The sequence below is a fragment of the Condylura cristata genome, unplaced genomic scaffold (assembly GCF_000260355.1).
Source record: "Condylura cristata isolate star-nosed mole 26May11 unplaced genomic scaffold, ConCri1.0 scaffold00030, whole genome shotgun sequence".
Classification (NCBI taxonomy): Eukaryota; Metazoa; Chordata; class Mammalia; order Eulipotyphla; family Talpidae; genus Condylura; species Condylura cristata.
The window spans coordinates 15,164,790-15,169,965 of NW_004567131.1; the positions used below are offsets into that span (position 1 = coordinate 15,164,790).

General features: G+C 35.8%; 1 pseudogene; it reads right to left on the bottom strand.

Annotated features, from left to right (window-relative positions):
* Positions 1–287: 287 nt before the first annotated feature.
* LOC101629872 lies at positions 288–4,872 on the bottom strand (annotated as a pseudogene).
* Positions 4,873–5,176: the final 304 nt, after the last annotated feature.

The following is a 5,176-nucleotide window of genomic DNA, read 5'->3' on the forward strand; positions in this document are numbered from 1 at the left end:
CAGAGGCAACCCACATGGTGCCACAGACCTCTCCTGACCCACCCACTGCTCCCTTCAGCAGTGCACTTCATCAGTCGACCTGCTCTGCTCCCCACTCTGTCTCTTGTGAATCCTCTCACCATCCCTGCATCTCTGGCCTGTACCCCAGTTGTGTATGCACAAATAAATAAATCTTTTAAAAAACAAAAACAAAAAAACAAAACAAAACAAAACAAAACAAAAACAAAGAAAGAAAGCCAAATCTTGCATTAGTACTAATTCAAGGACTTCTTTATCAAATAATTTCTCTAAACTGCTCTTTCATATGCACATTCCTCTGTAGGTATTGCAGCACTTTCAATATTATCACAAGCAACAGCTGAGCCATTAATGGTAGCAATTTTTGGCATTGCAACACTGAATATGTCACTGACAGAGTGAAAAGATGGATGAAGGTCTTTCGGCATGAGGACAGCGAACAGGGCTGGGTCCAGGACAAGTATCAGCACCTTGATTCAGTGTGTAGCTGACAATGCACTGCTTCCCACATTTCTTAGTTGCCCCCTTTGTGTTCTTCCCAAGGATTTCCCTAAATGCTTTCTGCTTATACCCCATCTTTTCTGTGACTTGCTGTATTATCTTGAGTAGTTCAAGATATGTGTCCTTCACCCAAGTATAGACCACATCAACAGGCATGGGCAGAGAGTTGATTTACAAAGAACTTTCCAGCAACACTGACTGCACTAAGCAAACAAGATATGGACTTGATCCCAGCTTTACTCCAGAGCTACCTCTCCAAACTAGAAGGGCATAGTGGTGACAGCAATGTCTACTAAGACTTCGAGCCCATACCTACAGGACAGACAGGTATAGGTCTGAGACTGAAGAACTTCAGCCGTGCTGCTATTCCACACTCAGAGAAGAGGAGCCAGAGCACCACCACAAGCTTTCAGATAAAAGCCTCCTGGTGCCACTCATCTGCCCCTAGGACATGGCCCCTCCTCCCACCCCAGCTCCAGGCCCAGCTGGGTGGCTGAATAGACTGTTGGACAGCAAGTGCCACCAGGGTCCAGCCTGGCCCACATTTTTTAAACTTTTCTAAAATTTTAAATTAAATTTATTTATATAATTCAATTATTTACTAGTTTAGAATAAAAATATTAAATAATTTTTATGTTTTAGAGCTTAAATTGTTGGTTTAGGAACGAAGATAAAAAGAACTGATTAGTCAAACCAAAGCCTCACTGTCTTCATCTAAATGTGCCCAAAAAGATGAAATTGACACTCAAAACACCCTCAGTGATGGAAGAAATGACTCTATTCAGAAGAAATTGGAAAAACCTTTAGCTAAGTAATAAAAAATATGAAATGTATCCTCTCCTCATTTCTACAGATGGTTATAACTGAACTAATGAGATCTTGTACAACAAAACATTTAAAAATATCAATATGGTGTCATTTAAATTATAACATTCACTTGAAGTCAATCATTTAGAATTTAAAGAAAAAGTTTTTTTTTTGAAGATAAATATTAGGTTGTTAAAGTCAAAATTTGTTTTGCTTTTAAAAAAGGAATTAAAAATAAAGACTGCTGCATCTTAGTAAACACACCGTATCACATTGCTTGTGGCCAAAGACATATACACAATAGCTGAGTGACTGATAAAGCTGTGGGCAATCATATATACTGGTGAGTGCATGCTGGGTGAAATATCAGAGGAAACAAAACCAAGGCAGCCCTACTTCCAACAATACATTATAAGAAAATCAAATAATTAAGTTGCAAACATACAGACTGATTTTATGTTGCTTCTTCAAAACTAAGCTTTTACTTTATATTTGGAGGTATTTATAAAAATGACTAGCTTACTTTGCTTATAATTGTGTTATGGGGATAGTCAAAGTCTATATATGCCTGATCCACAGATGCTTATAGCTCACATACACTTAGAGTCCATGGGAGGACACAGCACTCAATGCAGGGCCACACAGAGGTTGTGCTTTAGAACATACTGATGACCAGGGGAGGTATAAGACAGACATGATAGTAGTAGGAGGATTCAGTGACCCCATGTTCCTGAGAGAGGATGTGATTAACTAGCTTGATTTATTCCTAGTGTTCACAGGAGTTGAAGGATATGTTGTATTTCCAGCACCATTAAAAATCGCATCTGCTTCCCTTGGGAAAGGAGAATTGTTTAACTAAGGTCATTATCCAAGGAGCCATATCCAATGGCAGGTTGGCCACTGGAGGATCTCCCTGTTAAGTTAAATGTTACCAAATATTTAATACTGGGCATTAGGGCATCTGCTTCATCCTAGGTGTAAGTATCTTACAATCAGATTGGACTCCTCCTTAAATTTGTCTAAATTATCAGTCTTGATAATTCAGAAATCAATGCAGAAGAGTGATATGACCATAACATTAAAGAGAGGCATTCTAGGTTTAAATGCAGCTCTGCAGTTTACTTAGCTCCTTGACTAGGGCATGGAACTAACTTCCCAAAGCTTTTGTAAAATCGGCTAAGAATAGTACATAGAATTGTACTACAACTCTACAACATAGAGTTGTTTAAGGATTAATGATTTATTATCCTATGTATCTTATATTTTCCTGCTCTACTTATTTTTATGAGATGAATGATACATATTTATATAGCATACATATGCATATACATTTATACACATACACACATGGTACATATACACATATATATGCATACACATACATAGGATACATATACACACATACATATACACACATACACATACACATAGTATACAGACATAGTATACCTATACATATTTATATAGTATTTATTTAATTATTTGGGAAATGATTATTTACTAAAAAGGCTATAATTAAGGGATGCACTAAGCCATTAAGACTTGACAAAGTCTAGCTAACATAGGAAAAATAATGTTGGGAATAACCCCTGTGCTGAAAGAAACAATTATAATGAAAACTTTGTGCCAGTTAGTACATGTAGTTTTCAAAATTGTAGATGACATAAAGTCAGGAGAGATAGTTAGCATTTTGGGGTAATAGAATCAGAACCTAAAATAGTCACTGTAGACTTAAATATTGGGTCAAATCTGAGAGGATTAAATATTATATAGAAAAATTATACGTCTTATATTGGGATTCTACAGAAGCAAATTACACTTTTGAATGCAATAAATTTTAACTAATTAAGTATATGTTAATAAGCTCAAAAACAGGTAGTATTTTTATGTGAATGCAGCATTTTGGTAAATTAAAAGTGATAGCAACACTTTGCATTATCAGTGTATTCTTCATGCTGGCCTCAAAAGCACATGTAAAAAAGGAGGGCATATTTCATTGAGCAACTATGAGACTGAATTGACTTGAAACTGTCAGGAAAATAAATAATAATTTACCTTGATGCTGCACCATGTGATATTCACAACACTTGCATATATTCTTCAAACTGGTAGAATCTAGATACTAGCATTCCAGGTACCCTTAGCTGTGCCTGATCCCTATCCAGTCTTTTCCCAGTCCTAATTTAACTTTTTCTTTTCTTTCTAAACAGGACTTAACATCTGTGCTTTGCTTATTCTGATTTCAATTAGAAATACTCTCTTGGAGTTTCTCTTTCCACTATCAAGGGTAGAATTTCATTCTTATTAAGAGTCTCAATGATTCCATTTCTGTTAAAGATGTACATCTGGGTGAGATGCTGGAAGTTGCCCCCAAAGGCTAACCTAGAATAACAGCAGAATGCAGTGGAGGAAAGGGGCTTCTGGTTAAGGCTGGTTCACTTCATGATGGGTGGGGCCACTGAAGTTAGAGTTAAACTATTCAGGAAGTAGTGATTATTTCCATTAGGGTAACTATCTCAGTAGAAGTTCATTCTTCCATCTGTGGAACTCCTGATATAATAATTTAAATATTAGGCTGTAATTTAGAGTATTTTTCAGGTATTTCTTTCAAATTTGAGAGTGTGACTTAATAGGCATTTTAAAAGAATCATATGTAATATATTTCACCTGGTCACTCTGATGGCCAGAAAATAGCCAAAATTTGCAAATAACATGAGCTGAACATGAATTAAAGTTTCATCAGTAAAGCAAACATTGAAAAATGAGTCTGATAATTGTTTTTGAAATTTATTCAGGCAAGTGAGAAAAAATGCATTCTTTATATGAATCATCCAGATAAATGCTTTAATTGCTATTCATTTTCTGTTTTAAAACATAACTTCTTCTTTTGTAACTTGGAATATTTTGTATTAATTCTTTTTCCTTAGGCAGAAATTAATAAAATTTCTGGATTTTATGGATTGTTAAAAGTAAATTAGCTGTTGTAATAACCGAACAAATGAAAGACCCAAGACGGTCAAATTAATCTAGTAAGATGCCAAGATAATAGTGTATAAATACTTATTTTATGTATTTTACTGTGAAACTGAAGTTTATCTTATCAACTTTAAGAAGAAATCCCTAAACATATTAGAACCTCAAACATTGATAACATTACAACTAAGTGTAAGGTATACTATGTGGGACACATTCAAAACACAGATTATGAAAGTTAAAATAGATAAACATGAGCAGAATGTCTGGTTCAGGCACCAGCCAAGCACAGACACATGGACAGAGCTGCTGCCCCAAGGATGAAGATATTAGGGAGCAATAAACTCATGGTTTGCTTGTCACCACTTTGTCACCACTGGCTAATGCAAGCCTGGGCAGAAAATAAATTTCCAATTCCTTGTCAAAATTTTCCACCATGCCATTTCTCCCTGCTTCCTGGGCCTATACAAACCCCTTTCACTCTTCTCTCAATGCAACTCTGCCACCCCTGCCTGGGTTCAGAGTCTCACCTGGCAACTGGCCCTTAATAAAACCTCTCTTCCCAGAGACCATGTCCTCGATTCCTGGTGACCTTTCACAAAGGGTTTCTTGAAATACCTTTAATCCTTCACTGAATAATTTTTCTAACAACAAATTTAGAAATTGCATAATTTTCATTTTAAATGCAATAGCTATTGGGTTATTTGAAAAACTTTTTTTGAAATGTGTGGATTAGGTTATAGATTTTTACTTCACTTTCATAGCTAAAAATAGCAATTGAGGCCGGATGTATTTTGTGCATCAGAGTCAGACTTTTACTGCATTTAACAGTTTTGAACACACATCACAATATACTATTTTGACATGCAGGCATTTT